The sequence below is a fragment of the Equus przewalskii genome, chromosome 14 (assembly GCF_037783145.1).
Source record: "Equus przewalskii isolate Varuska chromosome 14, EquPr2, whole genome shotgun sequence".
In the NCBI taxonomy this organism is placed as follows: Eukaryota; Metazoa; Chordata; class Mammalia; order Perissodactyla; family Equidae; genus Equus; species Equus przewalskii.
Window position 1 is genome coordinate 70,440,207 of NC_091844.1, and position 23,452 is coordinate 70,463,658.

Below are 23,452 nucleotides of genomic sequence, written 5' to 3' on the forward strand. Positions count from 1 at the left end.
TGTATGTCCTGGTCACACTAAATAGAATTTTGGGTTTAATTTTGACTGGTTACACTTTAAAATAGATATTAATAAATTGGAGTGCATGCTAACAAAGGCATCTGAAAGCTATTATGATCATTTACTGAGTGCTTACTATGTACCAGGCACTGTGATGAAAACATTTAAAAACCTATGAAGTAGGTGTAATTTTATACCTATTTTATAGATGGGAAAATTGGGTCATGGGAAGATAAATGACACTCAAGGTTACAGCTAGTAAAGCTAGGGAGAGAGAAAGCTGGGACTGGAACCCAGTAGTCCAACCCTGGAGACAAATTTCAACAACCACACACACACTCCTTCTCTATTTTGTGAAGCAAAACAGGTGACCCCACCACATAAGCGTGATTTTCGAGGCTCTGAGCGGATCCTCTGCAGAGATGTATCTTACTGGCTAGCTGGACCACACATACAGACCAATTATGTACTTGGCTTTTATAGTTCTTTCATATCTAAATCTAGATACTTAAATATTTTGCAAATTGAAAGTCAGCTGAGAAAAGATTTTCATAAAAGGGAGAATTGCCCAAGGGTGCTAGACAGCGGAATTCATGCATTCAGCAACCATTTGTTGAGTGCTACCATAGAACTGAGTACTTGGCAATGTGGTAGGCCCTGATAATATAATGATGAAAAAGACCAACAATTCTTTGCCCTGGCAGGGTTCACCACGAATGGAGGGTTGAAAATAATGAAATAAGCCAAAGAGGGGGAACCATGGAAATCACATAAAAACCTTCCCCAGTTGAGTGGGATAGGAGTTTGGGAAGTAAAGACCAAGTTGAAACTTGAAGGTTGAGTCAGAGTTTGCCCAGGGAAGGGGATGGAGAGGAAGGAGAGAGTTTCCCGGGCAGGGGGAGCTGTTCAAGTGATTCCAGTAAGAGATGATGATGGCTAAGGTATGGGCTGTGGGGTGAAGAGAGCATAGATTTTCCAGAGTGGTGTGCATACCAGAGCTCAGTACAAGATTACTTTATATACTTCACAGATATACATATCCTTTTATTAATTGTGTGTTTATTTCAACATATATTAGAAAAATATATGCCTAGTATACTAAACCTGTGATTTCCCAGATAATATTGTTTAAGATGAAACTAAAGTGGGTACTTGAGTTTTAAAAAGAAAGTCAATTAAAAATATTAAGCAAATAATGGTACTGGTGGCATTGTATTTAGAGAGCTATCAGTGGGGAGCTGAGCTGCAAACTTTCTAAGCGCACAGCGTTGCCAGTAACAGCCACGTCCTGCCCTCCCTCCACCCATCCTCTTGGACTCGGTCTTTACGCAGTATTTGCCCCAGTCTCGTCTTCCTTCATCTTGCTGAAATTCCTCACTTTGCCTGTGTGTGAACAGCTTTCTCTCACCATCTCCTTAACACTGGCTTTTGCAGTCCTCTATCGCAGGCTGTTAATATGAGTTTCAGAGCTCTTAATGGTATTTTCCTTTTTATTTTTTTAAAAACATATATCCTTTTATCTTAAAGTTTTCGAGTATGCCTTCTTTGAGATGCAGTGGTAGACAATTGCCTGATGGTTTCCACGCTCCTCCTCCCTTCCACCACTCCCATTCTCGCGCCCACTGTATCTCCCAGCCTGTCCAGCATCATTGTGAATCCTCATGCCTGGTTATATTACGTACACCTCAGCAGAATTAGAGTGAGGACGCTCAGTTCCAGTAACCATACCTACTATGGTCAAACTGCTCAGAGCCGAGCAGAATGAGTCTGTGAATGAGGTTCAGCAGGCATTCGAGCCCCCTCCCTCCCCACTGCTGCTGGGACAGACACTCATCCAAACATCACAACTCCATATTCCAGCAAGGACTGGTTAGAGGGGCTGCTGCACAAGCATAATGCGCAACAGGGAACACAGACAGGCACCGCAAACACACAGGGCCACACTCGACACATTCATAAAGATGACCTTCTGTTTGGAGCCGGGATCTGTCTGACACCTCTAGCCTCAGGCAGGGGAAATGTGTCATGCTGGGGTCAGGCCCCAGATAATGGAAGGGAGACAAGTGTGTCACCACATTGGCCTGGAGCAAGCTTGTCTGAGTCAAGGAAACACACTGTCCTTGTTTTTTCTCCCCATGACCCACAGGCAGCTCTGGGGATAAGCAATTCAGGCCGCTAACCACATGGTTAAAGGGACAGCCAGAGATTTAATTCTGAGTTATCACAATGACCATTTTTGGAACAAATAGTGAAGTTGAACAGCAGAGTGCTGATAACAACATCCCTGCCAACTGACAGCCCAGCTCTCAGGCGCATTCCCCGCGGAGGAGCCGTGTTCCTAGGACATGCCCAACCCCGCTTCAACCTTGAGCCAAGGCTCTTCTCCCCTCTTGCTCTGAGACGAGAAGAATCAGGTGTTAGGAATTGCAGGAGTGATACGGAGGTTTCCAAGGGCAGTAGAAATCATCGGAAGAGTCCGCGAGTTACTCCTGTTACAGTCTCTCCTTAACATCTAAAAATAAACCATATAAAATAATGTAACTGAACAAAGTTTAAGAAAGGAAGACCACAGAAAGTGAAAATATAACTCATAAAAGCTTAGATTTCTAAAAGAACTAGAGCTAATAAAAATTTATATAGCTAATCCTTAGCTTCTACTTGGCAATTGGTCAGAGTAGAAAAAGATGAGAATAGACAATTTTATACACAGGAAAACAGATGAAAATCATGGCCTAAACCATTGATAGAAATTAGGTAAGTGCAAATCAAACAGCTTAGAGGTTCTATTATACTCACAAGTTTAGCAAAAGTGAAATAGTAAAAGCCAGCGTCAACGAGACTTAAGTAGAGAATCCAAAAGGAAAAAAAATTACTTGCACATTGATGCATTCATAGTATTATTTATAATGACTAAAGTAGTTTAGGAACAACCCCTAAAGCTCTCACAATAAAGATATGCTTGAGTAAACTATGGCATACCAATGAAATGGAATACTATATAGCCTTTAAAAACGTAGGCAGCAATTTCAAGTGAATGTTCACTTCCTAATGAGGGTTATAGATGATTTCAGAGAGATGTACTTGGTTTATGAGATTTCCTTTTCTGTAAAGTTAAGTACATAATAAAAATGTAAGCATATATAGACATATATCATATAAAAGAGGGGGTGGAGAGTAATTTCTTCTTTCTCCTTGCTTCCCAGGGGAGCCATAAGGATGAATTAAGTGGTTTGAACTTCTTGGATCAAAATACTAGGTGCTTTTAGGAGTGAATGGTTCAGGTTCTTCCCTGGAGACATTAAAGAATATCCATCTGTCAACTGTTGTGATGTTTTTGAGTTAATTTAGTGACACTAGAAAATGCTCATGGTTAGTGCTGTCTTTATTTTTTTTTAAAGGTTCTAGAATACATCTCTCTTTGCATGTCTCCCCTACCCCCCTCTCTCACATACACACATACACACATGTACAAGCACCTACATACACAGTACGTTAAAGTTAGACTTTATTGGGGCCAGCCCCATGGCATAGTGTTAGGTTCAGTGGTCTCTACTTCAGCAGCCCAGGTTCATGGGTTCAGATCCCGGGCGCAGACCTACACCACTCATCAGCCATGCTGTAGCCGCAACCCACATACAAAATAGAGGAAGACTGGCACAGATGTTAGCTCAGGGCTAATCTTCCTCAAGTGAAAAAAAGGGGAAGATTGGCAATAGATGTTAGCTTAGGGCAAATCTTCTTTGGGAAAAAAATTAGACTTTATTATTTGGCATTAGTAAGAAAGGAAGAGAAGGAATCTCCAAAGTAGTTGCTGTCTGTACCTCCACACCCACCATATTTAATTCCTTTCCTTGTTCCTCCTGTTTGGCTTTCCCTACTACCACTCACCACACACACACCCCCTACAAATCTCATCACCACCACCCAGAAGTGATTCTATGGACCCACTCTTAATGATGTAGTATCATAATCTGAGACATTCTAAATCTATTTCTTCCTCTTGTCTTTTCTCTAGCCTGGTATTTCCCCAGTAATATTGATGATACAATAGGCTGGGTTTACCTCAGAACAAAATAAATGGGCAAAGAGTTGCCAAATCATTTGGAAAATATCTCATATGAAAATGGTGAATCTTTTTATTATATAAGGAGATACAAATAATGATAAAGAAACACATTTAAATATTTCATTTAAACATATTTAACATTTCATTCATTTCATTACATTTCTCCAGAATATAATGTGTTTCATTGTATTGAGAGTTGTTAAAAATGAGATTCCAAAATGACATTCCAAGCTTGTAAAATTCTGAAAAAGAAATTACAGAATGGTGATCCGTCCCATTCCCCCACAAGAGAGTGCTCAAGATATGTTATTAAGTTTTAAAAAATTAGAATACAGGGCCATCCCCAGTGGCCTAGTGGTTAAGTTCAGCACACTCTGCTTCAGTGGCCCAGGTTCGGTTCCCGGGTGCAGACCTACACTGCTCTGTTGGCAACCATGCTGTGCTGGCAGCCCGCTTACTAAGAAAGAGGAAGGTTGGCGCGGATTTAGCTCAGGGCAAATCTTCCTCGGCAAAAAACAAAACAAAAAAATCAGAATACAAAATTACACATATGATTAAGTTAAAAATCAGAATACAAAAACATGTATATAATAAGAGATCAGTTACGCAACACACACTCATATCCATTCAAAATAATTGTAATAGTGGTTATCAGTGAAATGATGGAATTGTGAACAATTTAAATGCTCTTCTATATAGTTCCCCAAATTTTCCCCATTTTCTATTATAAGAGTGTGTTAGCTTTATAAAAAAGAGAAAAATCAGAAGAGTTATTAATAGAAAGTAATATCCAGGAGTCTGGGAAGAAGCCTTGCGGTTGAGTCAAGAGGCAGGCAGGGTCAGGAACACAGCTATTACAGTTCCACTTAAGGAGCAGTGTTCAGTGAGGACCTCGTCTAGTCCAGGACAGGCTCTCAAGAGAGGTGGCCAAAAAGGGTTGGAGAAATAAATCAAGACTGAGAGACTAAAATGGCAGACATGACAAAATCTGATTAACACTTGATTCAGATGGCCCTGAGTAACACCACTAAGGAAGGATAATGACAACAATGCCTTGAAGAAGGTTGAGCAGGACCTCAGAGGAAATCTGGTCCAGTCTCCCCATGGTCAGAGAAGAGGTCCAGAAGAGCCAAACTTTATTCACTCACAGCTGCTTCCTGGAAGAGCCAAGATCAGAACTCCAGCATCCTGATTACCGGCCAGTGCTCTTGACTCGCAGCTCTCTGCTTCCCAGCACCATAAGTTGCTAGTAACTAACCTGTTGTTAGTGTGATTGCTGCCTCTGGTTGTGCTAAGAAAGTACATCATATCTCCTTTGACCAGGACTGGAAATTCTGACGGGGCTGCTTCCCTAACTTCAGTCCAGGTGGATCCCCTAACGTTATTCCACATTGGGACAAATTCCCAGGATTTCTGTATTCTGTATTCTCTTAACTCCAACCTTCCTCCTCAAACCTACTGCTACTGTCTTGGGTCAAGCTCTCATTAGTTCTTCACCTTTTTCTTTTCCTTCTCTCTCATAGTGTTAAAACCTACAAAAAGAACTCTCGTGTATTCTTCTCCCAAACAGATAAATTGTTAACATTTGTCTACACTGCTCGCTCGCTCGCTCTCTCTCACACACACACACCATATATAGCATACATGTTTAAGAACATCCATACATATCATACATATATCACATACACGTAAAAGCATCTATAGATATCATATGTATACATATATACCTTAAACATTTTCTGGAGCCATTTGAAAGTAGGTTGACGATATCAAGACACTTCACTCCCCAATTCTCCAGCATCACCTAAGAATAAAGACATTCTCCTACATAAGTATAATGTCATTGTCACACCTAAGAAAATTAATATCTAACATTTAGTTCATATTTAAATATCCTCAACTGTCCCCAAAATGTGTTTTCCAGCTATTTCAAATTTTCGATCAAAGATCTCATCAAGGGTTATATGTATATGTGGTTGTTGGGTCTCCTTAATCTCTTTTTTTTTTTTTTTGAGGAGGAGAATTAGCCCTGAGCTGACCTCTGTGCCCATCTTCCTCCATTTTATATGTGGGACGCCTGCCACAGCATGGCTTGATAAGTGGTGCCATATTCGCACCCGGAATCCAAACTGGCGAACCCCTGGCCACCGACTGGAAGGCACGAACTTAACCGCTGTGCCACCGGGCCAGCCCAGCCTTAACCTGTCTTGATTGGGACAGTCCCCTCACACTTAGTTTTTATTTGTTTTTCATAACACTGAATTTTTGAAGAGTTCCAGTCATTTTTCTTAGATAATCTCCCACATTCTAGATTTGTCTGGTTGTTCCCTCATGGTTAGATTCAGATTAAACATCTTTGGGAAGAATACTGTATAGGAGAAGTTGTATGTCTCGTATTGCGTCATGTCAAAAAGCACATTACATCGGATTCCCCACTGTGCTAAGTTTGGCTTCTAGGTCAAGGGGACGGCCACCAGCTCTTTCTGCTGCAAACGTACAGTTTCCTCTTTGTAACTAATAATCTGTGGAGTGATTCTTTGAGACCATATGACTATCTTAGTATCTGTTGATAATCATTATCCTTGCCTTAATCGGGGTTGTAAAATGGTGATTTTGCTAATTCTCCTACTTTACGAGCTGGCATTCTCTGTGAGGAAGTCCTCTTCATATCTTCCGCCCTCTCCCACAGCAGCCTTCTCACTACTCCTCGTGCCTCCGGTCTGGCTCACTCTACTCCATCTGTTGCCAGAAGCTGCATGCTCAGTTGCGGATCTGGACACGTCCATGCCCTGTTTAAAATCCCTCAGGGACAAGCTCACATCTGTGTGTCTGGCACAGGGCTCTCCGTGATCTGGCTCCTGCCTACCTCTTTGGGTTCATCTGTCTCGTATCCCCTCATAAACTTCATTCAAACTATCTACAATTCTCTAAACACAGCACCCTACTGCACACCCCTGGACCTTTGCAGATGCTGGTCCCTTTGCCTGCAAAACCCTCCCCGACCCTCACCTGACGCCCACTTGCTTTTCCAGCTTTGGCTCACATGTCAGCTCCTCTGAGCCTAACGTCGAATAGGCGCCTTTGGGGCTCTCATAACAGCTGTGCACACGTCTATCATTGCTCTTGGGGCCCCGCATTGAAAACGTTTGCTGGTTTACTTGTCTCTCCCACCTGACTGTAAGCTCCTCGTGGGAAGAGGTTTGTCTTTCTTCCTTGTATGACAGGAATCTAGCATGATGCCCGGCATTAAGTAAGAACTCAGAAAATATTTTCCAATGAAGTCATTCATGTTTCCTCAAATTATTAAATAAAGAATGTGGCCAACTTCCAGAACAACTAGATTATATGCTCTTTAAGGACAAAAAGCCTGTCTTATAAATCTCTGTATTGCTCACATCTCTCGCCCTATTGCTTGTTCATTTGAATTAGCTTTTGAGCTAGTATAAAACTGTATGGATATGTTACTTTTTATCTGCCAGTATATTTTCCTTTTGAGAATTGCTCCTCCTCTACCTAACCAGATGGCCAATCCCCTGCCTGGTCTTCCCGAACATGGCAGGCTCAAGATGTGAGCTAGCCATCAGGGACTTCATCCTCCCAGCTGTAATGGTCGCTTCAGGTAAGGACCCTTGGACCAAGCCAGGCCTATCGGCCTTTTGAAGGGACAGGAATACTTTTGAATAGTGGGAAAGACATAAACAAAGTAATAGCCATTGCCGCTGGAGGCCATCTTGTCCAGAAGGTGGGGAAAGCCTACCTGGGAATGAAGCCAACACAGGGGCAAACAAGCCAACGATGGGGAGACAGAGCTAACGACATTATTTAAACCCCTAAACCCAGTCACCTCTGAAGAGTCATGTTTTAGATTTCCTGGTACACAAGTCGACAAATCCCTCCCTTCTTGCCTTTTAAGCTGACAAAATCCTAATGAATATACAAGATCTGTCTTCCGCAACATTCCACATTTGCTTAAGGAAGTAAACTGAAATGGAGAATAAGAACTTCAGCTTATTGATTTGGGGGAAATTATGTAGAGATGCTGTTTTAGTCAGAGTTCTCCAGAGAAACAGAACCAATAGGATAAATAAAAATATAGATATAGATGCATAGATAGAGATACAGATATATGGAAAGATTGATGACAGGAATTGGCCGAGAAGTCCCACAGTCTGCCAGCTGGAGAACCAAGAAAACCAATGGTGTAATTTGGTCCCCATTCGAAAGTCTGAGGACCAGAGGAGCCAGTGGTGTAAGTCTGAGTCCAAAGGCCTGAAACTCAGGGGGCCGATGGTGTAAGTGCTGGTCTAAGTCTAAAGGCCTGAGAACCAGGAGCGCCTATGTCCAAGTGCAGGAGAAGAGGATATCCCAGCTCAAGCAGAGGGCAAATTCACTCTTCCTCTTCCTTTTTGCCCTATTTGAGCCCTGAGTGGATTAGATGATGCCCAACCACATTGGTGAGGATTCTTTACCATGACTTCTTCAAATCAATCTTCCAATTCAAATGTTAATATTTTCTAGAAGCACCCTCAGAACTAATGTTTTACCAGCTATCTGGGCATCCCTTAACCCAGTCAAGTTGACCCACGAAATTAACCGTGACAGACACCTGAACCACACCATCTCTGTAGCCTCTGACAAGCAGAAAGAGAGCTTTTATCTAGGTTGCCTCTTAACCTTCCTTCAGAGAACATGAGGCGTGTTTATGGGCCCCCATTCTTGTGCTCCTGCCCCCTAAGTTTCTCCCAAAGGGGCAAATCAGACCAAGAAAACAGGTCATAAATGGTAAAGGCTGGCCTGCATCTTCATTATTTCTGTTCCAGGAGATTATCGAATCCCCCCTCATCACAAACAGTCCATTGCATCTACTTTCTCCTGAGGTCAACAATCTACTCTGTTTCTGGAAGCTCTGGATTTCTGGGGATATGAGGGGACCAGGGAAGAGTGATAAGGATCATGGCAACTTCCTGCTACAGAGATGTAGACACTCACTCAAGGACCTGTCAAGTTGAAAATGCCCAGTGCATTTCAGGAAACCATTACTGGGGTTATTTCCTAGCTTCCAGCTTAAATTTCTGGGAAATTTCTCAGTGAGGCATGAGAGGAGGGAAGAGAGTCTGGCCTTCTCTAAAGTTGCCTACAGAGACTGTAGACTATAAAAGGGAGAAAGAGGAGAGAGTCTTGGTTTAAAGAAGATTCCCCCATGTCAGCCCAATTGGGTAGCCTATGTTGGCTATTTTTAGGAGTATGGGGAAATAGCCAAGCTCTTTAAGAAGAGCATTTTCATGACTTTAATTTGAATTATCTTAATTAGATGCTTTTCTCCTAACTACCAGCTAGGATAAACCCCCCAAAGGAACCAGAGTCGTGATGAAGTGTGGAAGAAGCAGAAAGGTGTAGTCCTTTTCTAGTATGTGCTCCTGCCCCAGGAGGTCTGTCTGGGCACTTCTGGGTAGAGCAGATGGAGGACATAATCTCCTGGACATAAATAACTTGGAAGGAGAAGAGAACAATGCAAAGGGACGGGGGAGAGGCACAGAAAAGAAAGGAGGACACCCAAGATAAACTATAATTTCCTCCCGATTTCACTTAAGGCTACAGCTGCTGGGCTACCCCAAAATCGTCCTTTCTAGAGATGCGAGGGTGAAGGATGGTAAGAGAGTCATCACGTTATGTCTCTAAGTTTGGTAGAAAGGGAGATGACCATCCCCACCTTCATCCCCTAGGAACCTATTCCAATCTTAGACGTTAACTTTTCTGACACTTGCTACCAAATTTCCTCCCTAGGAAAGAGGCAGAGACCTGGCTCAGAACAACGAAGAGAAATGGAGAATAGCAGTTTTCTCATCAAACATATTTCTGTGGTCCACCCAGTGCCCCAGGTGTTACATCTCTGGCCTGCAGCTACAGGAAGCCACACTCTTCCAGGCATTTTCAGCTTTTGTGTTCCCCGTTACCAACAAAGCAGGGCTCCCAGGTCAGCCCTGGACTTTAAGTTGAAGAAGGTTTGATGGGGCGATGGTCATAAGTTTCAAAAGAACAGCTTGGTGAGCTTAGGGAAAGGAAGGGAAGAAAGACTACGCCTCCTGCTTGCCCACAGGACTGGATTCTGAGAGCACACTGACTCCCTCAGAGTCCCCTGATTTATGTAACCCGAGTACCTGGGGATTCCAGAGCATTACCTCATAGCAACTATTAAAAAGTACCAGGAGTGGGAGGAGGGATGAGAACTGAGGCGTAGAGGAGAGAGGGAAGGTTAAGGGCTGGCAAAGGCACAGCTAGGGGTGGACTCTCTTGTTGTGCCCATCCTAGGGCCTAGCGACACCACAGGCAGATAATTAGCTTAATATCTGCACCGTGGGTCACATTCAGAGGAAGTTTCTCCAGGCAGGCAGGTTAGAACCCTGATCTGTCATTCCACCTGTGTACCTGCCTGGTCTCCACGCAACACAGCTCCTCCCGTCTCCCCTGCACAGCCTCTGTCAGCTTCCAGCACCGATTCTCCTGTTGTCACTGCTGCCACTATGGCTGTCACTGCCTTTGGGCTCAGGCACAACTCCAGAGGAATCCGGGCTGTGCAAGTTGCTGGAGCTGTCCCTGAGGTCTCCCCAGATGCTCACAGAGAGCCAGCGATGGCGGCATACAGCTCTCCCCAGCCACGGAAAACCAGGCAAAGGCTGGGCTTGCATCCCTGACTAATGATCATGCCTTCAAGACGGGATGCAGCCTGTGACTCAAGCTGTGGAGGCACAGCAAAGGGAAGAAAGAGTGGGAGGGAGAGGAAGGACACAGAGGAAAACACAGAGGGGGGCAGAGGGAGGAAGGAGAGAAAAAGCAAAGGAACAAAGGCCTCCGAACTGTGAATCTGTCAAGATGCTGTCCCCTATGGTCTCTGCAGCCACAAAAGTGCATAATGACGAGATGAAATATCTTTACACAGCAGTCCAGGAATCCAGTGTGATGTCACTTTGGAGGGAAAAGGGGACTAAAGTTATAAAAGGACGTTACTATAATTGCAACTACTGTAACTTGCAATACAATATAATGTAAACTGCATATGCAAATTCACTATTAACAGACTGTGAAATCTTATGGATGAGAACCGTGATTCCTTTTAAGCCAGAAAAGCAATAATATACACCAAAACTGCTTTAGTTTGGTCCCGTTCCAAGAATACAAGTCTGACTGGGAAGGCTATTTAAAGACAAGTTAGGTTCAGTTTTTCCATAAGAAGTTATGTCCTGGGGTATATCATTTGATGTATGATATATCTGATTGCTTGTAGTAACAAGCTATGTTATAAGAGGGGATGTGCTTTGTATGTGCAATATATAGGGACACTTAGGTATGTGTATGTGTGTGTGTGTGTGTACACTGTAATTCTATTGCTATATTTAAAAGTCCATTTAATATTCTAGGGCAGTTGTTCCAATCCTGTAAGACCTAACATTAGCTTTTTTATTAAAAATACTTGCAACATACTGAAATAAAATTCATAAGCAATAGGCAGACGCTTGTGCCTACTAGTAATGAATGAACTTGGATTTAAAGAAAGATGATATTCATCTGAATGCTTTTGATCTTTTATCTTTGAGTCAACATTCAGAAATAAAGGTTAAACAAAGATGCTTACATATCTATACAATCAGCATGGATTGGACAGACGCAAATGCAGGCTGATACAGGTATGCTGACTCAGATACCATGAGCAATGTTGCCATCAGTGACATGATCTTCTGAAATTTTGAACAACTCTTGGCAAAGTTCTCAACCAAACAAAATGCAATCTTCTCTTGATTTAACTAGCAGTTGCATTTGTGGAAAATTCAGTATATAGTAAAATCATGTAAAAGTTTTGTGTGTGTTTATGTGTAAAATTGAGTTCACGTCTAGGTTTGGATAAGTATGAAAGGGTTTTCCCCTATGTGAATTTATTTATTTTTTCTTTCTTTCTTTTTTTTTCTGGGGAAGATTCACCATGAGCTAACACCTGTACCAATCTTCCTCTTTTTTTATGTGAGATGCCACCACAGCATGGCCACTGACAGACAAGTGGTGTGGTTCTGTGTCCGGAACTGAACCTGGGCCACTGAAGCAGAGCATGCCAAACTTTAACCACTAGGCCATTGGGGCCCTTCTGCATGAATTTCTGGTGAGCATTGGAAAGTTGTGTGGGACACAGGATGGTCCTTCATTGTGCAGGCCTGTCCATGCATTGCAGCATGTCCACCATCTCTGGCCCCTATGTACTGCAAGCCACTAGACTCCTCTGTCACTGTGGCAACCAAAATGCACCCACAGATTTCCAAATACCTCCCAGGGAGACTGTTCTTCTTTTTCAAGATTGTTTTGGCTATTCAGAGTTCCTTGAGATTCCATGTGAATTTTATGATGGATTTTTCTATTTCTGCAAAAATTGTCTTTGGGATTCTGATAGGGATTGCATTGACTCTGTAGGTCGCTTTGGGTAGTATTGACATCTTAACAATATTAAGTCTTCCAATCTGTGAGCATGGATGTCTTTCCATTTGTTTGCCCCATGCTCTTGTTGAATTTTCCACTATTGGCTCTGGTTTTCTAAAATCTAGGATACTGGTCTACCTATGCCCAGAATTCCCATCCTTTCCCCCCACTTTCCGATCACTTCTACATTAGGAATCAATTCTTTCTCAATATTTCCTGACAAACTGTCAGCAAGGCAAGTCAAGAATCTATCGGATGTCCTTCATCTGATTAGCAGATGCTAATGAAGAGATTCCAGAATTAATTGAGATATTGAACTCTCTGACTTATAAACTTTTCTCCAACTCCAAGAGTCTAAGATATCTTTTCCCCCCTAGACCATGGGCTACAGACTTTTAAAATAATATTTAATAAATATTAGTAAATATTTTAGGCTTTATTGGCCATGCAGTCTCTATATAACCCTGCCAGTATAGTGCAAAAACTGCCGTAGAGCCATATAAGGAAGTGCTGGTATATGCTGCAAGGATGAACCTTGAAGACATTATGCCAAGTGAAAAAAAGCCGGGTACAAAAGGCTGCATGTTGCGTGATTCCATTTATACGAAATGTCCAGAATAAGCAAATCAATAGAGACAGAAAGTAGATTAGTGGTTGCCAGGAGCTGGGTGGGGGGAGAATGCATAGTGATTGCGAATGAGTATGGGGTTTGTTTTAGGGTAATAAAGTGTTCTAAAACTAGTGGTGATGGACAGCACAACTCTGTGAATACACTAAAAACCATTGAATTGTAAACTTGAAAAGGGTGAATCTTATGGTATGTGAATTATATCTCAATAGAGCTATTTTTAAAAAAACAGCCGCAGACAAATGAGTGTGGCTGTGTTCCAGTAAAACTTTATTTACAAAACAGGCTGGATTCAGTCCATGGGCCATAGTTTGTTGAGCCCTGTGCAAATATGAACTGTAAGATTCATATAGTCAGGGCTGTGCCTTGTTTATAATTAATCTCCAGGACCTAGTACAATACCTTTCAAATAAGTAAATTCTCAATAAATGTTTGCTGAAAGAATGAACAAATGAGTGAATGAATTAAAGGCTCTGTTTGTCCCATGTGAAACTATGCTTTTAACGAATATCTTGGTAACATTCTCTCTGACCTCTGCAGAAAGCCATGTCCAGTTCTATACTCTTGGACTTAGCTTTTCTAAGCCACACAACCACTCCTACTCTTTATTTCAATCCTCTTCTAGTCTCTCATCCACCAAGGAACAATGACCCCATTTGCCCATGTGTTGCTCTACTGCTGTGTGATAAGCCCACCTCTCCTTCAGTTCACTGCCTATGCCTCTTATGGTTTCATCTCTTCTCTCTGCTGTCTGCAGTTTTTCATTAATTAATTCATTTATTCATTCAACAACAAATATTTATGAAGCATAAAATACTTTCTGTTACTTATAATCCCCACTGCTTCTAAGAAGGGTGGAGCCTGGTGCAACAACCCAAAGGGAAGCCTGAGCTCCATGGTCCCTAGTCTCTACATAGTGTCACAGTCAAATAAACAGAGTCCAGCAACAAAAAATATTTAAAAGGAATTGTAATCTCTACTTGCCTCCTTCAAAGACTTGAATAAAGACCTATTTGTAACTTAGAATAATACTTCATAAACATCTCCTTCTCTGCCATTCCTCTTGATCTTCATGTCTCTCTCACCACTCTTAACTCTTTTCCTTTCTCACTAGTCAAGCATTTGTGGCTCTCCACAAAGATTGATGCTCATCGATTTCGGCCAGCCACTGTTCTTTTATATTTACACTCCAAACCCTTGTTGGGGGAGTACAGTTCTTTGTGGGAGTCTCTAGAGCTGCAGCCAGATTCTTAGTTATTCCCAGTTTCTGCCTGAAATCCTTCAAGTTGAGGAACGGGGAATTTCTCTAGGAGAAGTTGCATTGTCATATGCAAGAAAGGATATGTTCAGGGGCCGGCCCAGTGGCGCAGCGGTTAAGTTCGCACGTTCCACTTCTCGGCGGCCCTGGGTTCGCTGATTCGGATCCTGGGTGCGGACATGGCACTGCTTGGCATCCATGCTGTGGTAGGCGTCCCACATATAAAGTAGAGGAAGATGGGCACAGATGTTAGCTCAGAGCCAGGCTTCCTCAGCAAAAAGAGGAGGACTGGCAGTAGTTAGCTGAGGGCTAATCTTCCTCAAAAAAAAAAAAAAGAAAGAAAGGATATGTTCACTGGGCAAAATTCCTTAAGACTGTAGGCTCCCACCAGCTGTTCCTCTCTGCCATAGCTGAAGCAAACCTGGGGCCATCCCCCAGCCGCCCAAGTTCCAAACGTGGTCAATAAACCAGGGTCTTAAAAATGCCAAGGGAGGACCAAGCATTCACAGTGATAGTACTTGTGGCACACTCTACCGCACTGAAAGCCAATCAGCCTGTGAAGCGTCCCATCTGAGCCCAGGTGGCTGTGAGCACCCCTTGACCGGGGTTGGAGGACAACTGACCCCCATGTACTGAGACTCGCGGGTCAGAGATCTGGCTTAAGGGACACAGGCCGAGCCACACCCCTTCGTTTGCTGCTCCAGGCCTTAATTCCTCCCTCTGTTCTCTTTTCCTAGGGGCCATTCTGGTTTCTTTTTCTCTTCTTCAGCCTTGAATAATTCACCAACACTGAGAATTCAGTGGGACCCTTGATGTTGCGATATGTCTTTCTTTCATATTTTTTAGTATACAGTCACTCTTATCTTCTTATCTAGATTCAGGTGCCCCTGAGCCTTCAGACCTTGTTCCGTTGGCCCCCGTGAACAGCCCACTCCAGCATGAACACATCAGTAGATCTGTTTCCCTCTTTTTGCTGGTTAGGAATTTGACGCTTTAATCCTGCAAATTATCCACCCATCCTGTTGTACTTTCTTTACAGAGTAAAGAAGCGTCACGTCAAACTAAAAGTCTTTCTGTTTTGAAGTCCATGAACACCTTTTCAGGAGGGACTCGAGACTGTCACCCGGTGGGTGGCATTTCTCAATCTCCAAGTCCTCTCCCTCCTGTACCAGTGCATTGGCAGATGCTGACCAAGGCTCAAGTACTTTTCTCAGATCCTTGACTTTGCCCTTTCTGTAAATTTCTTGGGTTTCTGGCAACCATTAGCCTGAAGCAGCCGTTCTAAAGCCTGCTTGATAGCAAGTGCCACAGCAGCTGTGAATCCCCAGGATCTGGTCTCCGTGGTGGAGCTGGCCTGAGGCCTTGAACTGCCGCAGACTTCCTCTCCCCTTCCAGCAGAAGAATAGTTAAAAACCAGTGCCTGGTTGGCAACCACACAAGTGCATTTTTTTTTTTTTTGGCTTCCTCAATTTAGTGATTATTAATTTGGTTCTCTTTTTGGAACCAAATAGCCAGTGCTAAGCAACCCATTCTCCCCGATTGTAATTCTGATGCTAGTATCTTGTCAGAGATGTTTAATTTTGCAGCTGTAGCTTGGCTCTTTGCTTCCTCTGCTTCACATTTTAGTTCAAAGCCTTTTTGGTCAGGTTAGAAGGTCTGCCCTGAAACACGGTCATCTTCACCTTAATGAGGAGCATGCTTCTAGCACTCTTTTTGGCCTCATAAGATGTAGCACAAAAAAATCCAAATTCTGTTCTTTGGCACCATCTAATTTGCTGTTTGATTCTAATATCTATACTCATTATTTTCTCTCAAACGTTTATTTTTTGAATAGTCAATAGCTGTACATGGTACAAAACACAAAAGGTACAAAATGGTATTCAGTGCAAAGTTAGTCTCCCATTCTCATCTCTCAACCCTCAGTCCCTCTCCTCAGGCACCCACAATTACAGGTGTCTCTGCATTCTAAGCTACCAGTATGCATATTGTTAACACAAACAAACAAACAAGAAACCCACACATGGGGATATCGGTCTGCATCTTGCTTGTTCCCTATCTATCTCTTGGAGACAGTTTCTCACTGATATAAACCTCATTCTTTTTACGAGCTGCCTGTGCTTGTACTGTAAAAACCCCTCCTGATGGACATATAGGTTGTTTCTGATCTTTTAGACTTTGTTTTCATGGTCAAAACTGTGACAGATGAAAAGAGGTGAAAACTGCTCCTGTGTGCCAACAACAGCTTCAGGCTTGCCACCAATCCTGTAAGGTTTTATCGGACTATATGACATTTCCCACACAAATCAGCTGGTGAGTGGTTAATGACTCTTGGCGGGCTTTCTGTCGGATCTTGGATACGTGCTCAAGGAGACCATGTGCCTCCTGATGAGGCAGAGCAGCCTGCAGATGGCCAATTCTGAATACCCACCTCGAGGGTCCCTTCTCCCTTCTTGCCTCTCTTTTTCGATGCCATACTTAACAAAACACCAAGACAAATGGCAGAAACAATAAAGGACATGATAGTTTGAAAGAAAGAAATTAATATGAGCTGGATAAGAACAAAAAGGAAGATTTTGGAGAGAATATTTGAGCAGATCTGGACCAGGGCTTGGTACAAAGGAGGGATTCATGAATTAAAGGCAAGGAAAACAGAAAGAGCAAAGGTAAAGACAGGTGAAGCAATAGCCCAAATTTAGAAGATGAGGAGAAGAACAAACAGCCTGGAACGAGCAATTCATGCTGAGGAGCAGTGGACTCTGAGGTGGGATGGATAAGATGTGGCATGATTAGGGAGGATTTGAATACATGGATGGTAAGTTTATATTTCATCTTGGAGAGTCTAAAAAGAGTCTTGCTATCTGGTAGGGCAAGTTTCCCCAACTTGTTCTTTTTCAGGAGTGTCCCAACAATTATCGGTCCTTTGCTCTTCCATAAAAAATTTAGAACCATCTTGTCGGGTTGCTTTTGAGATTGTACTTTTAATGGCATTGATTCTATAGATTGATTTAAGGAGAATTGACATCTTTACATTTAAAAATTTTTTTAATTCTCAGGAGATTTCATTTTAATTCTTGGGAGATCCCTACAAATAATTTTTCAACCCAAAGTCAAAGATAACCAAGCATGGAAGGAAATAAGACAGCATGATTAAGGTTCAGCAAACACAAGACAGTAGAAACAGACCAGCAAATACTTCAGGTATAGAACTTTTAGATAAAGATTATAATATAACTATGCTTTTATATTGAAATAAGTAAAAGAATAGCTTAAAAATATCTACAGGGATTAAAAAAAAGGATAAAATCGTCCCATTCACAACAACATGGATGGACCTTGAAGGAATTATGTTAAGTGAAATAAGCCAGAGAGAAAGACAATCTCTGCATGACTCCACTCATATGTGGAAGTTAAACACGTAGACAAACAGATTAGTGGTTACCAGGAGAAAGGGGGGGTGGGGGGTGGGGACCAAGGGTAAAGGGGTGCACCTACAACACGACTGACAAACAATAATGTGCAATTGAAATTTCACAAGGTTGTAAACTATCATAATCTCAATAAAAAGTTAAAAAAATATCTGCAGGGATAAGGAAATTATAAAAGTTGGCAGAAACTTGGTTTTGTTTGCTGCTGTATGCCCAGTCCCTGGACTGTAGCCTGGCACATAATAGGTACTGAGTGAATATTTGTTGAGAGAATAACTTGATATCTACACCCTAGGTTTCCTGCCTGGGGTCTTGTGGCATATATAACTGCCTGTTGGTCATCTTTATTAGGATGTTCTTTTATTTGTTACCCTCAATTCATGTCCGACATACCCCAAATCTGCAATTGTTCAAAACAGAGGTCATCAATGTTTACACTGTGTATCCTTGGGCTTCCTTATTTCTATCAGTATTATGATCATTATCTCAGTCATTCAGGCTCCCAAACTAGGGGTCACCCTTTCCTGCTCTTTTGCCCCCATACTAGCAATCACCAAGAGCCTTCTCCTGTTGCACTTCTTTCATCTCTCCCCTACTGTCCATTCCCATTGTCACTGTAGATAGATTTTGTATTACTACATACCTGGGTGACTACTGGGCTTCTGATTGCCAACCATCCCTACTTCTGTATATTCTTTATACTGCTCCTGAATTAATATTTATAAATGATATTCTGTGCATGTTAATCCCCTCTCCAAAATGTCTATCGGTTGCACAGAACAAAAGTCATACACCTTGGCCAGAACAAAAGTCACATATGCACAGCTCTGTCAGAATATCTATCTTGCTTTTAGTCACCCAATTCCTTAACATACATTAATTGAGTTTTTATTCTGTACCAAGCTTTGTGCTAAGTGCTAGAAAATATGTGAACTACCGAGTCCTAGTTCTTGCCCTCAATGAACTTGCTGTCTAGTGGGAAAGGCAGCCACTTACAATGACAATCACAGTTCAGTATGGCCAGTGTTATCATGAAGGAAGTTCACGGGGGGTGTAGAAGCCCATGTCAGAGAAAAACTTGGGGTGGATGGGTATAAAACAGGTGTTGGAGGAGGCTTCCCAGAGTAAAGAACTTTCTATCTCATTTCTCGATATTCCCCTTTTGCAACTTTTTCACCAATGGTGGTGATCTCCTTCTTAGCTGAGAGTAATACTAATGTGGTACAGAGGCTATGCAAGCTTGAATTTATGCATGTATGTATACCCATGTACGTGCACACACACGTTAGGTTGAATCATACAAAAACCACTGAATATTTAACCATTTTTAACCCACAAAAATGGCAATTCCATATGGTCCAACCATATGACTTGAAAACTTTGCCTAGGATTATCCCTCCATAAATCCATTATACAAACAGAGTTTTGCTCAAAGGTACAAACTTACAAGCAGCCCCATAAATGCTCTCTTATACATCCTACTTATTCCCATAAGTGTAAATTCTCATTTACATATTTTACATCTGATCACAAGTACATATATAAACACACGAAATGACAAACTCATTCACAAATGTCCTCGCATACCACACACCCAGTATACACACACGAAACCAACAGATGCACAAGATGCAAATCTACACATGCTCCCTCACACACATTCATCATAACCAACACATTGGTGTACACACAGACTTCCACGCATACACTTGCACACACACATTCAGATCAGATCTATCCAGAATCATTTCAAACTTAGCAGAGCCAGATACATGTGAGCCCTGAGTGGATAATCTCACCCGCCCACTTCTAATCTGTCTTTTTGTAGACCTAGAAAATCAGATAACAAGGTGATATAATCATGTTTAAAATAAGCATTAATAAGCTCTGAACAAGGATTTGAAGAACTCTGCTTCAAGTCAAGCGCTTATGCATTAATGCATGACTCTTGAACATTCACTATCGCTGCTCAAAGGCCCTTTTAGGCATATGCCTTCAGGAAGGTTCCGCGTCAGAGCTTAGGGCTCCCCACAAGACCCCTGGTTAGTGAAGTGCCAGTGTGCCTCCGCCAGAGAAGGTCTTTTCTGTTCCAAGTCCCTGCCCGGCCAACTTTCCTGCTGGGTTGGGTAAAATGGAAACCAGTAATGGAGAGGGTGAGCCCGAACTAGTTATGGGGTGGATTCCCAGTAAGTTATGACAAGCAATCGTCACAGTTGTCATAGGCAGACAGTTGGCAGGGAAGTGGCTGCAGCTTGAGTGGGATCTGAAAGTACAGGGGGAGAAGATGCCTGCCGTGTGTCTGTTCCTTCGTCACACGCTGCTTCCCCGGGCCCCAAACCCTTCTTCCTTACTTCCCTACCACACGTTCTCTGTCTGGTTTCCATGGACACCAAGATCATCACAGGAACACCACGAGAAACTCCGAGCAGAGAAAAACATCAGGCCAAGTCTGCTTTTTTAGCTCTTAGGCCCTTGTGAAAATTAGGTAGGAATTGTTTTTGTAAACTTTTTTGTATTGAAGTGTAACATACTACAGAAAAGTGCACAAATCATTAGTGTGCAGCCCAATGAATTTTCACAGCATGAACATAGCCATGTAACGACCACCCAGATCAAGATATAGGACACGACCAGCACCCAGAAACCCTCTTTACATCCGTTTTCATTCACTATCCCCAAAGCTAACCAGAATCCTGACTCCTAATACCATTGATCAGTTTTATCTGTTTTGAACTTTATATAATTGGAATCTTCCAGTACATACTCCTCTGTGTCTAGCTTCTTTAATTCAGCATTACACCTATGAGATTCATAGCAGTAGTTAGTATTGTAGAGCAATAGTATAGCATTCCATTGTAAGAATATACCACAATTTATTTATCCATTCTGCTGCTGCGGACAAATAAGTTGTTTCGACGATTCCTAATAATACTACTGCAACAAATATTCTTGTGCAAAATGCATATATTTAATAAAGGATATATATCTAGAATATATACAGAATTCTTACAAATCGATAAGAAAAAATAAGCAACGCAATAAAACATTGGACAAGATAATTAAACAGGCACTTCATAGAAGAGGAAATGGGCTATAAACATATGGAAAGGCACCCAACCTCATCAGTCATCAGAGGTAGACAAACGAAATCACATTAGATATGACTACGAACTTATAAGGAAGGCTAAAATTAAAAGACTGACAAAATTGAGGACCAGTGAGATTTGGAACAAGTGGAATTCTTATTCACTGTTGGTGGGAGTGTAAACTGATAAAGCCACTTTGGAAACTCTTTGGCAGCACCTACCAAAGCTGAGCACACACATACTCTACGAAAACGCAGTTCAGCCCCATGGAGATACGACCATTAGTCGTTTTGGTGGACTTTAACTGCAAAATGTTAAAGTTCATCAAGCTGCTAATACGTATAACTAATCAGCAGCAGACGGATCATTTTAAATCTTTCAGTTGTCCATCATAATCAGCATAGTTCCTACTTTTTTATGGTTATGTACAACTTTTGTCAACATCTCTGCTGTATCTTTACCCAAACTGTTAAAGAGAGCTGATTAAAAAGCAGACTGCTATGGCATAGCACTAGAGATTTCTTTCCTTTTTCACTTCTATTTCTTGTCATTCCCTTCCCATCTCTTCCTTTCTTAAAGTTGTTATTAGGTAATTGGGTGTCATTAACTGCAACTTGATATGTAGGTGGAAACATTGATTTACGCCAAAATCTCTCCTCCCTGGGTAACCAGAGCAGTAAGGCTGGAGCATGTGGCGATCTGGGTAAGAGCATTTTGGGCAGAGGGAAACTAAACGTAAAGGCCATGAGATTCAAACGAACTTGGCATTCAAAGAATAGGAGGAAAATGGCATTTGAGCTCTTTCAGTAATTCACCTGGTACCCCAGGATGTATCCCAAGGAATTGGCACCTTGGTCTGAGTCCAAATTCCTTGATGAGGTCAATGACAAGTTTCTGCGTGTCTATATTACTGAGTGTCACTTGCCACATATTCCTTATTGCTACCTTCCACTTACTGTTGGCATCCTTGTTTCACTGCCTTGGCACTTTCAAGATGGCTGGATCCCATGGCTGGCAAATTGATGCTAGCTGTCATATGGGAGCTCAGCTGTGGTTGTGGATGGGGGGAAGGGCACTCCATTCCTCTCTGTGTGGGCCTCTCCACGAACTGCTGGGACTTCTTCACAGTTTGATGTCTGGATTCCAAAAGTGAGCATTCCAAGAGAAATAGAAGGAAATTGCATGGACTTTTATTACCCAGTTTTTAAAGTGTCCTAATGTCACTTACACCATAGTCACAAGGCCACCCAGATTTGAGGGGGAGGGAACATAGACACCCCCTCCCCACCTCTCAAGGGAGGGAGTGTCAGCTCTGTTATAAGAATATCATATAGGAACCTTGAAGACTTTATGCTGAATGAATAAGCCAGTCGCAAAAGGACAAATACTGTATGATTCCACTCATATGAGGTACCTAGAGTAGTCAGATTCCTAGAGAAAGAAGTAGAACGGTGGTTGCCTGGGGGAAAGAGGGATGGGGAATTAGTGTTAATGGGCACAGAGTTTCAGTTTGGGAAGACGAAAAAGTTCTAGAGATGGATGACAGTAACGGTTGCACAACAATGTGGGTGTACTTAACGCCACTGAACTATACACTTAAAAATGACTAAAACGATAAATTTTATGCATATTTGGATTTTACAAAAATAAAAATAATAAATGGGATGGGACATACTGTTTCAGCCATTTCTGGAAAATACAAACTGCCACACAGTCTTTGGGATGGTAGTAGGAGGAGTGTATAGATGTCTAGACGGTAGCATAATATTCACATCCCTTGATACGGTGCAGTGCATGCTTAGAACTAAAATCCTATGAGCTGATAGGTAAGACAGAAAGGGCTAATCAGGGTCGGTATGTTCTAAGGTCCTTATATTGCTCAGTAGAAACTCATCCCATGCCAGTTGCTCCTCCAAGTTTCTCACTCCCCTCCATCATCTGCCTGATTTTTATTACTCTTTAGAATCCCCAGGGGCCGGCCCCATGGCCAAGTGGTTAAATTCACGTGCTCCAGCTTCGGCGGCCCAGGATTTTGCAGGTTCAGATCCTGGACGCAGACACGGCACCACTCATCAGGCCATGCTGAGGCGGCATCCCACATGCCACAACTAGAAGGACCACAGCTAAAAATATACAACTACGTACGGGGAGGCTTTGGGGAGAAAAAGGAAAAATAAAATCTTAAAAAAAAATAGAATCCCCAGGTAGCTGTTTTGCACTTTTTCCAGAGTTTACACTTATCAGTGGGAGAGTTGATCTGTAGGGACTTTCACTGCCATACTGGAAGCAGAACTTCTCAAGAAATTCAATCTGTAGATAAAAACTTTTCAGGGTGTATATTAGTTTTCTGTTGCTGTATAACAAACCACGACACATTTAACAGCTTCAAACAATAGACATCTACTATCTTGCAGTTCTGCAGGTCAGAGGTCCGGGCACAGGGGAGCTGGGTTCTCTAGGTCAGAAATCTCACCAGGCTGCAATCCAGGTATCAGACAGCTGTGTTCTTACCTGCAGCCCGGGAGCTCC

At 42.3% G+C, this 23,452-nt stretch overlaps 1 long non-coding RNA gene across 1 annotated transcript; it reads right to left on the reverse strand.

Annotated features, from left to right (window-relative positions):
• Positions 1-2,101: 2,101 nt before the first annotated feature.
• Positions 2,102-10,218, reverse strand: LOC139075599 (uncharacterized). Its single transcript, XR_011526196.1, has 4 exons — positions 7,238-10,218; positions 6,653-6,805; positions 5,794-5,870; positions 2,102-2,512 (listed from the first exon to the last, which is right to left on the reverse strand). It is a non-coding gene; the product is annotated as an uncharacterized lncRNA (long non-coding RNA).
• Positions 10,219-23,452: the final 13,234 nt, after the last annotated feature.